The sequence below is a fragment of the Pseudopodoces humilis genome, chromosome 4 (genome assembly GCF_049639895.1).
Source record: "Pseudopodoces humilis isolate 2021_Gansu_Grassland_sample_001 chromosome 4, ASM4963989v1, whole genome shotgun sequence".
Lineage (NCBI taxonomy): Eukaryota > Metazoa > Chordata > Aves > Passeriformes > Paridae > Pseudopodoces > Pseudopodoces humilis.
This window is the reverse complement of record NC_142203.1, coordinates 11,897,428-11,910,427: the sequence shown is the minus strand read 5'-3', so window position 1 is coordinate 11,910,427 and position 13,000 is coordinate 11,897,428. Positions and strand designations below refer to the sequence as shown.

Here is a 13,000-nt window from a genome sequence, read left to right as displayed (position 1 = left end):
TCTTAGGTTAGATGCTGTAGAAGTGAAATAATCACTTTATACTTGCAAGAAATTTTGGTAATAGTAATGTAGGAGTCAGGGCTGTGTTAGAACAAATTTGACCATGAAGAGAAATGGTTAAGAACAAGGGCAAGGTTATCAGACAGGGAAGGAACAGTTGAGGTCAGCAAAAGAACACAGAGTAAGAGCTAAACAGGATGAGAGACGGAGAAATTGAACAAGTTGTGGTCTGATATACACAAATGTAATTATCCAATAAAAATGCTTACAAGGGTGTGTGACCAGTGCATGCAGTCAATTGTAGAAGAGATGCTCGCATGAATAGATTTGTATACAATATAAATGTATATTATTACCAAACTTACAGAATAAATGAACGATCTGATCATCATATTGTTACTGTGTTGTTCCTGTTCCCACATGAAGAAATGAAGACCCTGTCAGACTGGTGACCCTGAGATGTGATAAAGCATTGCTATTTGGAGCAGAAGCCGGAGGGGGGCTGTTGGCAGGCGTTCCTGGAGGTACGCCAGGCTGCCCAAGAGAGGCAGGAGTGGATCTGCGCTCAGCAGAAAAAGGGCTTAGATATCGACAGCACGAGGATCACTGCATCAGTGATAGAAAAGGCTGCTGTTAAAAGTTTCTTGCAGCTTACAGAAAAGACAGAGACTAAGATCAAAGAAGGAGACTTGGCTGCATTGCTTCTCTGGTGTAGAGAATGGGCTTTAACTGTAAATGCTAATCAGCTTTATGTATATACAGCTACATGGACTAACATTGGCACAGAACTTTGGGAATCTATTCAAACAGGGAATAAAGAGGCTGGAAAGTTGGTACCTACTTATCGTGCTGTACAGCTTATGGTGGAAGAAAGGAAAGGATGGGCTTGTGCTGCTGCAGCTGCTTGCACTATCTCAGCAGCAATAGATTATGTCTGCGCTATCTCTCAGCAAAGGATAGAGAGAGTGACAAGAAAGAAGAAAATGATTTATTGGACACCAATGATACCAAAACCCCAAAAACTGTGTGTTTGGTTTCTGAGAGAGAGTTTTGGGTATGAAGGGATATTGACATAGATCCCTTGGTGCCTCTGACCTTTCCTTGGGCACCACCATTGCCTGGCATGTCTGGTATGCCTGCACTTCCTTCACCTTCTCAGTCAGTCCAACCTGCTCCATCAGCACAGAAAAAAAGTGCCACTCCCTATGGAAATTGATGAAGACCCACCTGAAACACTTCACCCTAAACTTCAGTCTGAGCAACTTGTTAATTTGTTGTGAGAACAAGAAAAGGCAACATCTGAGCTCTTGAATCACATGCAAAGACTAGATAGGGGATCCTCAAAATGGGCCATTTGGGATGCATATCAGAAAGCCCATCGAGTTATCAAGGACAGATTAAAAGCAGTTGTGGAAAATGTTTGTGGGCCAGAAGCAAAAGGTGTCGCTAGAGGGCAGAGACAGCCTGGAAGAAATCCTTACAAGTCTGGAGTTAGTGGGGAGGCGCTGCAAATTGAAGAAAGATGAGCTAGAGAATGGATAAAACAACTGTTAGAGACAGGAGAAATGCACCCAGATGAAGCTGGTAATTATTTATGTAGTAAATTTGGACAAGGTTTGACTCAAATAAAGAGTCAGGTTTATGGAAAATATAAGTCAGATTGTGATAAAAGAGACAGTAATGATTCTACTATTTCAACTCCACTTCAGAGGTTTACTGATTGGTTGCAAAGTAAGGAGGACAAAGGAAAGATAGAGGGTCATCATGCCCCTTCATCATCAGCCAATTGATGGGTCCATCTCTGTCTGGAGCAGTTCCTCCTCCAGGTCCTCCTCCATAAGATCTTAATTATAAAGAAGGAAAAAGATGGAGAGGAGTTATCAAACATGCAGTTATCAAAGGACAAATGTTACCATCCTGTATCACTGCCATGCCAGTCTACTTCCAGGGAGATCAATGCTTTTGGCATCCATTTGATTGCAAAACTGTGAGTCAATTGCAACAGAGCATTGATAACAAACAAGTTATGACTGTGATACAATCCTTTTTTCGAAATCAAGACCTTATGCCTACTTACTTTATGCCTATTGGATCACGTTTAGAAATTATTCTTCCTCCTACTGCATTTATGCTGTTTCAAGGCAAATGGCAAGAAAAGTCTGAGGTTGCTATGGTTGAAAACATTAACCGGCTGGATGGAAATGACCCTTTACGGTTTGCCACCCTTGAACAGCTTATGGGTACTGGACAATATTGAAGCTGCACAAGCTGCCTTACATCCACGTATAACTCAACAATCAGAGGCTTTGGCATTAGCTGCACTGCAAGAATTGACTCAAATTGGAACACGTAGCTTGCCACATCATAGAATAAAGCAGAAAGCAGATGAACCTTATATGAAGTTTATTGATCGCCTAAAAGAAGACTTAGACAGTACACCCAATCTTTCACTTGATGCCAAAACAGCAGTGGGAAAGGATTTAGCATATCAGAATGCAAATCAGTGATGTTATCAAATGCCAGTCTCCCTCCAGGGGCTAGCCTCAGTCAAATGGTAGAAGCATGTTCTAGACTACCACAACTCATGGAAGAGCAAGAGAAAGCCAATATTCATGCAAAAGCTCTTGCAGCAGCTCTGTGTCCAGCAGTGATCCAAGGAACCTAAGAGTATTAGGAAAAAGGAAGGCGGTTTCCTGTGCGGGAAGCTTGATCATTTTAAGAAACAGTGTCCACAAGTAAAGAGTGCACCAGCTATCCCATTTGCTGGTATTTGCAATCATTGTAATAAGTTTGGGGATAGGGCTAATAATTGTTGATCCAGATACAAGAAAAATTGAACTCCTTTGTCAGGAAACTTCCCACAGAGTGCCTTGATGGGGGCAGCAAGACACCGCAATTCCCCCAAGTGGCAGCTGCCTCGATGAGCTTTCAGCAGCCACTAGAGGAAGCGCAGGCCTCGCTTTGGCTGTGGGAGTCAACATCACAATAAAGTTGATTCGGTACATGTAATTCCTTCCACAGTCACAGGACCTCTGGAACATGGGTTAAGTGCATTATTGATAGGAGGATCATCAGCTTCAAAACAAGGATTGATAATCATCCTTGGATTAATTGATTGACTATACTAGACAAATTGGAATAATGTTAAGAGTATTGAACCCTCCAGTCACATTACAAAAGGGTGACTGCATTGCTCAATTGATTCCATTTCAAGCACAGGTTTTCAAGGCTCTAAACAAAGAATGAGGAGACTGAGGATTCGGATCCGCTGGTGCTGTGACTGTTGCCTTTACACAGACGATTAATAACAACAAACCAATAAGGTCAATAACATTGCAAGGTTCAGATGGACTCACAATTCAGTGTAATCAAGTTACGCTTGACACTGGTGCAGATGTTACTGTTATAGCTCGAGCTGCAAGGTCACCTTCTTGGCCTTTAGCTCCAGCAGCCAACATGGTTGCAGGCATTGGTGGAACATCACCTACACAACAAAGTGCACATTTTATTACTGCTATTGATGACAAGGAAGGACTTAGAGCACAAATTAAACCACTGCACACAACTTTGTGGTTGCTTGGTCGAAATGTCTTATCCCAATAGAGATCTGTACTGCACACTCCTTTTTAAAAGCAGCCATTGCAGTGAGTGGCCTGTGCCTGACATTAAAGCTGAATTGGCTAATGGACACCCCTACATCAAACTGTGGGTTGATCAATGGCTGCTACCAGAAGATAAGCTCACTTATTTGAAGGAATTAGTGGAAGGACAATTGACTGTGGGGCATCTCATGCCATCTTCTAGCCCATGGAACATGCCTGTGTTTACTAACAAGAAAAATCAGGAAAATGGCAATTATTGCAAGACCTGTGAACAGTCAATGCTGTCATGCAAGATATGGGAGCGCTGCAGCTACCTAATTACCTAATTATTACCTAATTACCTAATCCAGCCATACTCTCTCAAGACTGGGGCATTCTGGTCATAGATCTCAAAGACTGTTTTTTCACCATTCTTTTTCATCTGGATGATTATGAAAAGTTTGCTTTTTCTGTGCCTTCCATCAAGAGAGCAGAACCTGCCCAAAGGTATCTTTGGGTTGTTTTACCACAAGGAATGAAGAATTCACCCACCATTTGCCAATAGTATGTGGACTTGGCACTGCGACCATGCTGAAAAACTCATCCTGAGTGCATACTATACCATTATATGGATGATTTGCTTCTGTGCCAACAAACGATCATTTCTGATGATTTAATCAGTGAGTTTACAAAAGCATTGACAGTGATGGGATTAATTGTGGCCTCCGAAAAAGTACAAAGAACTGAGCCTTGGAAATATCTGGAAATGATGTTAGGCAGACAAATGGTTAGACCACAAAAGCTTTTGATATCAAAGGAAGTTAAAACATTGAATTATGTGCAGAAATTAGTTGCAGACTAATTCAATGGATTCGGAATATTTGTGGTATCACCAACAGAGATATGCAACCTCTCTTTCCGTTATTGCAAGGAGGTCATGATCCCCAGGAATCAAAGACCCTGACAAGTTCTGCTTTACAAGCTTTAGAAAAAAATTCACTAAAACTAAGTACTAAGACTGCAAATCATATTGATCCTGATCAACTGTTACAACTTTTTGTGTATAATACTGAGTTAGAAGTTGCTGCCTTTTTAGGTCAATGGTGTAAATGGCAGTCTGATCCACTCAAAATCATTGAATGGCTATTTTTATCAGCCAGAGGACATGGAACAGTAACCCTTCATATGGAGGCTGTAGCAAGAGTCATTCAAAAGGGAGTGCAACCAGCAGTTGCAATTGCTGGAAAAGAACCTGACAAAGTAATCATTCCATACCCTCTGGACCTGACTCAATCAATGTTTGAATCCTCAATGACCTTGTGTTGGTCTATTTAAATAGATCCTTTCAGATTGTAACCACTACCCTAAACATCCATTATTCAAAACTACTTTGACTATGAAATCAGTACCTGTCATTAGTCAGCAACCACTATATGCTTTGACAGTGTTTACTGATGCAAGGCAGCTGGATTTGTTTGGCAAGAAGATGGAAAATGGCAGGCAGAATGTTTTTATTGCAATACATCAGTACAAGTTCTAGAACTTAAGGCAGTAATCGTTGTGGTGAATCAATGGGATTCTCAAGATTAAATATTGTGACTAATTCCCCTTATGTTGCCGGGGCGGTACAGAGTATAGAAGGGGCATTGCTGGGACATGTAAATAATTCTGTACTTTTTCAAGGCTTCTTAGATTTCAGAAATCTTGTCAATCATTGAATATATCAACTTTTTATCATGCACTTGAAAAGTTATACTGGACATCCTGGAGGCCTTGTAGAAGGTAATGCTCAAGCTGATCAATTAGGGACTGCCATCATTGATAAAGATCAGACTATTCAAGAGGTATACTGTTCACATGCTATCTTTCATCAATCTGCTGCTGCTCTCTGTAAACAATTTGGAATTCCAAAAACACAAGCTCGAGTGGTGGTTGCAGCATGTCCTCAGTGTGCTATTCTTACACCACTGCAAGATGGAGGAGCTAATACTCGAGGACTCCAGCCCCATGAGATTTGGCAAACTGATGTTACTGAATGTTCACCTTTTGTGCGATTGCGTTATGTGCATGTGTTAGTCGATACTTGCTCAGCATTTCTGTGAGCTTCTGCCCATTCATCTGCCTCAGTTGCTGAGACTCAACAACACTGGCCTCAAGTTTTGTTGTAATGTAATGCCCCAAAAAGATCAAAACTGTCAATAGTCCTGCATTAGTGCCTTCCACTGCTAATTTTTTACAACATTGGGGTATTTGACTTCTCCATAGAATCCCATATAACTTGTCTGGCCAAGCGATCATTGAAAGCACTCATTGCATTCTTAAAAATCACCTTAACTATTTTGAAAATACTGGGTGAAATAGGAGGTTCCCCCCATGAAATATTGGCAAAAACATTATTTGTTATAAGTTGGTTGAATATACATGGAGGACAAGACCATCCTCCTGCAATAGTACACATGCAAACAAACAAACGTGATTTTACCTTTAAACATATTCAAGTTAAATTTTTTTCTCCCCAGACCAGGTTATGAGAGGGCCTGACGCAGTTATTAACCTGGGGAAGAGGTTATGCTTGTGTTTCCACAGGTGAAGATTCAGCTACATGGACTCCTGCAAAGTAGGTGAAAACATGGTTAGAGAAGAATAATGACATCAGCTCTGTGCCCCAAAGCATGGAAGAGACATCAACATTGAATGAACTTGGCATTGACACTGTTGCTGACAGCCCTGCACTCTGACAATAAGGACACAGTTTGTTTTTTGCCAGATCTTGGTGTATTTTACACTGCTCTTCACATGCAATCACTTGACAAGAGACAATTAGAGGCTCTTGAACATGTTTGTGGAGAACACAGGCTGGACTGTTGACCCTGAGTATTGGTGTATTGTTCTTGGTGTAAACAAGACAGTTGGAGAGTCATTCAGGCATGCGAAATAGAGGAGGTGTATAAGTGTCAGCCATGTACTACACGTGTTATTACCTACCCTAGAGCACAGTGGCTGACTGACTTTGTTGGTATACCATTAGATCAGTAATAATAATGCGTAATGCAGCCTGGCAGAAAACAGTAACTGAAAACTTGAACTGATCATATCCTGTTCCATTTTCAAGAATTGGATTTATTAGCCAGTGTTTTCCCAACCTTGGATGTTAATGTTACTGTTCTGCCTAGTTGTGACAGTATGGCCCCACTGTGGCAACCAGTTAACAGCACAGGAGTAGTTTGGTTTGATGATCCTTGGTTTAGTTGCTTACAAAAGCAAGGAGAAAAAACATTATTTGAAGGTTAACAAAATGTTACAGGACAATCTCCATGGAACAGATTAAAAACAGGGGGGTGTTGGAGTCTGGGATATAGAGTGTGTGCCCTTGTTTCTGATACTTAACTCTAAGATCAAGAAAAACACTGAATTTCATATAACATGAAATTCATGAGCATGTTTTCATGGTGATACATGAAAACAACTGCTAAAGTTAGATAGAAAAAGCTGAAAGTGTAAGTGTGTAGCTTAGAAAATTTTCTTAAGTCACTGGGTGAAAAAGTTAGTTTAGAGAACAGAAGATAAGATGGAGGATTTAGGGTGTTGTCTCTTGTCCTTCTTTCCTCTTTATGTTCTTCTTCTAGAGGTTTTTTGGGTAATAGTAAGTGATTGGTTAGAAAATGCCGCAGTGTAGCACACGGGTGATGGGTCATTGGGTCATTAAGAAAAATAATATATGTGTCTATGGTTAATTGGGTAAGAAAAAATATAAAGATAAAAGCACCATGTAATTTGGGGCCATTCTGTGCTTTCAAACACAAAATGAGCCACAAGGACTTGTTGTACCATCAGAAGAAAGAAATATACCAGATTGCAAAGAATTAGGCTTGGGCAGCCATTCTGGAGAGACCTGCCAAGTTTTGTGATGACCTTCTAGTAAACACAAGAAACAAGATTCTAACGAGCTCGGGAGTTTTCTTCAAAACTAGAGAACTAAGATAAACAGGACTCCCCATTCCACTTTGGAATTCAATCCAAAGGAGATTGGGAAATCCAGGAAGATAAAGTAAAATATGGAAGAAATGCAGCAGAATCAGAGAAAGAGAAAAAGGATTATTTAGAGAAAAGTTACAGGGGGTCTGACAGTAAACACTCCAGGAGTTTCCTGAATATTCCCACTAGGAATATTTTTGATTTGTGGGAATCGAGCATGTCCTGGTATTCCAAGACGACCTGTTGGTGGACCATGCTATCTTGGTCAACTGACATTATTTGCCCCCCACATGGGAGATTTATTGAATGCCAGTCAAAGTCATCATCAAAGATCACATCGATCTGTTCGGAATTTTGATGAGACTTGTAATGATAGTGTGCAATCACCATAATTGGCAACTGTCATTACATCTTTCCTTTTAACAGGGGGAATGGCTGCCATAAATGCAAAAAAATATAGCTCATCTTGCCTGTTGGGGAGAAAAACAATTGAATTTGACTTTGAAAATGTTGAGTGAGTTGCTAACTCATGTTGATAGTATTAGGCAAGCCACCCTGCAGAATCGCGCAGCTATAGATTTTTCGTTATTAGCACATAGATATGGGTGTGAAGATTTTGAACGAATGTGTTGTTTTAACTTACCTGACCACTCCCAAAGTATTCATAAACAATTGATACAACTGTGTGAAAATATGAAGCATATTACAGAAGGACATGCTCCATTTTCAGATTGACTTGCTAGTTTGGTCTTAAGGGGATGGTGGCAGACATTGATCAAGGGGGCAGTAATGTTACTGATTGTATTTCTAAGTTTTACGCTGATTCTTCCTTGCTTGTTGCAATGCCTTCAACAAATGTTGCACAGTTTAGTTACTCAAGTTTCTAAGAACAGAGGGGGAGATGTAGGAGTCAGGGCTGTGTTAGAACAAATTTGACCATAAACAGTTAAGAACAAGCACAAGGTTAGCAGACAGGGAAGGAATGGTTGTGGTCAGCAAAAGAACATAAAGTAAGAGCTAAACAGGATGAGAGATGGAGAAATTGAACAAGTTGTGGTCCAATATACGCAAATGTAATTATCAAAAAGAAAGGCTTATAAGGGTGTGTGAACAGTGCATATGGCCAATTGTAGAAGAGATACTCGTGTGAATAGATTTGCATACAGTATGTATGTATATAATGTATACATATATAAATGTATATAACAAACAATCTGATCATCATATTGGTGCTGTGTCATTCCTGTTCCTTCATGAAGAAGTGAAAACCCCAGCAAAGTAAATAAATAAAAGATTATGATGAATCATTATGCAGAAAATCCATAAAATCATGACTGAAATAGAGGAATTAACCAAAATACAACATAACATAACATAATATATAACGTAACGTAATGTAATGTAACATAACGTAATATAATAAATATATAATTTAAAATTGTGGCAATTATTCTCAAGATGAAATATTGTAGGTCTTTGACATGACAACACCCTTAAAAATTTACCTAGGGAAAAAAGTGTTCTATTTTTGCTGAGCCCACCTGTTACCAATTTTATTTCAAAATGTAAGTATTGCAAAGTTTATTAAAACTGGATCATTCCTATGACTGCTAATGTTATTGTTATTAAGAATGCATACATCAGAGCATGTAAATCGCATTATGGTTATTGAGAAGAGGTAGATGAATATTTTTTCGTTGTACTGCCTTCACAAAACCTGCTTTTGCCTTAAGATAATCATTGCCCACTTGTTACAGGACAATTTAGTGTAACATTATTATAAACAATTTAAATGATCTCTGTATTAATAGTGCAACCTGTAATAGAGCCAAGCTTTCCTCATGCCTACTCTATCATGCTTTCTAGAGGAAGACTGCCTTTTGCAAGCATACTCTTCATAACCTCTTTGAAAATACTAATTGCAGTCTCCTCTGTAGTGTGAGATTGGAGTTAGGCACATGAGAACAGGATTTATTGTTCAGACTTGCCCACAGAAAGGAAAGCTTCCTTTAGCCATTCATCTTTTCTCTTTCCAGAAGACCTGTAAAGTTCCCATGCTGTGACTGTGACTCCTCATGCCTCACCTCCTAATTCACTGATGAACAGATTGACTGGAACAAATTCCCTACACAGCTCCACAATATGTTTCAAGATCCCAACTATTTCTGAGGAGAGCACGACCAGGTTATTGCACTGCAGCCAGGCCTGTATCTTCTGGAGAGAAATCCAGGCTCAGAGAAGGCTGACTGAAGCTACATTACCTAGGCACTGGGCTGGCAGTGTGGTTGCTGTCCCGTCCAGCATGAAGACATAGCCATCATCTAACTGCACATATATTCATATCTGTCCTGTGGCTGTAGAACACCTCAAGAACAACATAAGTCAAACTTGAAAAGAGCTGTAAAGTATACTCCAGTGTTTTTTACTCTTTGGAATGAAAAGCGTGCTGAATTGTTGTCAGACGTAAATAGGTATAATTTGTGAACACAAAGAAATGCAGGCAAGTTTGTTGACTCATTGCAGTTGCGAGACAAGCAATAATTTTAGTTAGATTGTAACAAAAATAAAATGTCATGTTGTTTTGCCCTTGCTCCTCCCTCAGAAAATTCATTAGCTGGTTAGTCAAAAGGGATAAATCATCTCTTTTTATTTGCATTCCTTTTTTGCCAAGTGATATGGACTTCTCCTTCACACGTACGAAAAATTTAAAATGATGAGTAATGAAATCACTGAGCTTACTTAACCATAAAAAGAATCTTTTAAAACCAGAATATAAGGGTGGGTTCTGCACACAAAACAATCTGGACTTCTTATCAGAATAACATAATGGAGATGGTACAAACACAGATGGTTGGTTCCCTCTAATTTCTGAGGACCTTGAGGCAGGCTTATGCTCTTTGATCTAAATTAACAAAATACAACTTTTTAAAACCTTTAGATAGGTTTTCTTGTGCATATTTTTATCTATGGAGGCTTATGTCTATCCAGAAGGAGGTGGAGAGCTGCATGTGCTTTGATTCACACACTCATCGCGTCTTGCAGAGCAGGTGATGTGACAGTATCTTCCAGGAGAATAGGAAGAATTGAGAACATCTGTAGAAGAATGTTTTTTATATATTCTAGAATGCAATTCACCTGATACTGTATATTTAATTACTTAATCTAAAGAGAATGTTATGTCTATAATCTCTCTCCTCCCTTTCTGAAGGGAGTTACAGAAGAAAGACTGGGAATTGAAAACTAAATTAAGTGCCTCATACTCACAGACCCTTTAATAATCATAATTTTTATTATGTATTGGCCAAATATTTAAACACCTCTTCAGTCCAAGCACTTTCTAAATGATAGAAAGGCTACCCCAAAACTACTAAGTGGTTATTACCATTATGGTAGAGTCATGATGCTGCTCTTGGCCGCACCAGAGCTCCGGGCTAGCTCTACAGTGCCACTCCGGCATGGGCAGTCACCAGGAGTGGGGAACTGCAGGGGAAAGGCGATCCCACTGCAGAACCTTCAGAGCGCCGAATCCTGCCGGGCTCTGCCAAATCAGGCGTCGTGGGTGATGGCAAAAGGAAGGAGGAGATTCACTCGGCTGTGCTTCCCAGGAACAGGTTTATTCAGGAGAGGGGATGAGCACAAGGGTCTGGGCTGGGAGAAATCAGGACCGAAGAGAGCCCAGAGCATCTCTGTGCACTGGGTTTTATCTCAGGGGCGGGCACAGTCCAGGGTCCAATGGGAGCTCACAGAGGGAGGGGTAAGGGGAGGAGGTTACAATGTCAGGGACCAATGGGGATACAAAGAAGGTGGGAATACAACATAACAACCAATAACATGTTGAGGAAGGGATGATATACATGGAGGGAGCTGGAAGGACAGGTGGGGTTTATGATGATGGATGGGGAGATGGGGCAGGGTAAAGGTGATTGATGGGAACATTCAGGAAAACTGGGAGGGGTTTACATAACAGACAAATGGAACCAACCAAAGCAGTAAATGGGGGAGAACCAGGAACATACCAAACAGGTGAAATACTAACAATTTTAACAGAACTGAATAAACATACTACAACAGAGTCATTCAGGCAATTCTATTTAATTTGATTTATTTTGTTTTCTGTCATACTTTCAGATACTTTTTCAGACATATGATCCTTTTTGTTTGGAGTCTAATCCATACTTCATTAAATCTGATCAACTTGCACTTGAATAGTTCTGAACATTTTTTTGCATTGATATGTTTTGCAGTGTGATGTAAGGACAACTCAAAAAGCCTCTTTGGGTCATTACATACAGACCTTTACTGTCACATCTGAGCGTATCTTAGAATTCTGTTCATCAGCTTAACAAATCGTGATTTAAACCCAAAATTATTTATTCTCCTGCATCTACAGAATCTAAATTTGACCCTGCTGAAGATCAGAGAGTAGGAACTGGATAATCTGTCCTTTTATCTCATGTGAAAATAGTGCTACACATGAAGTCACTCTTAGAATATCTATATTTCCGCAGATAGATATATAAGATTTGCTTAAGAAAGTTTAAAATCAATTTGTGAAATCTGGTGGTTTTCTGAATTTTTGGGATTTTGTATACAACACTTTTCTCTAACATGGAAGTAGCAGTTGCTTTTTCTTTCCCTGTGCTGACCTCTGATTCACTAATACACCTTCCCTCATAGCAATTTAAAGCACTGCCAACAAAAGACGCTTTGCCATGTGTTGAATCTGTCAAGCTTTTAACTAGTTTCTCCTCAGGCGTCCATTGAAGATGAAGCAAGTTTTGGACAAATGTGTCCCGGGGCCTGTTTGTTAGCTAATTTTTCATCTGGGTTTCCAGCTGCACCAGCAACCTGAGCAAGGAAAAAAGAAGGTGATTTTCAAGACAAATTCTCACTCCAATAGAATAAGCAATACAGTGTTTGCTATTTGTCTTTTGAGATAAATTACTTTGACCAGTTACCTTTACCTGTTGCTTTGTTATGTCTACGTTTGTTTAAGTCACCAGCAATTTGTCTGGAAAAGCAGAGATCTTTTAAATACATTTTTCTTGTAGTTTCTAGAAATTTAAGCCAAGACTGCTATTTCTGAAACAGGGAATTCTAATTTTGAAACACTCTTGGGACAAAATTAAGTCATAACATTGTCAGCGTCTAATAAATTTATAAGTAGTTATGTTTCATTTTGAGATAATAAAGTAATCAAATAATCTGTCTCCATGCTGCCAGTGAGTGGCTGCACGAGAAACCAAGGGAGACTGGCCAGCAGAGGTCATTAAAACTGGCTGAAGGGACACTCTATACCACAGAGTACCATAGCAGTACAGAAAGTGGGGGTCCTGGTTGCTGCCTGAGGTCTCTCGAGGCATCAGTTGGCAGATAGTGAGCAATTGTATTGGCCATTAATTTGACTTCTTGGGTTTTAATTCCTATATTTTATTATTATATTA

The 13,000-nt window shown here is 39.7% G+C and overlaps 1 pseudogene; it reads left to right on the top strand.

Annotated features, from left to right (window-relative positions):
• Positions 1-1,930: 1,930 nt before the first annotated feature.
• On the top strand, positions 1,931-2,924 carry LOC148184436 (endogenous retrovirus group K member 21 Gag polyprotein-like; annotated as a pseudogene).
• Positions 2,925-13,000: the final 10,076 nt, after the last annotated feature.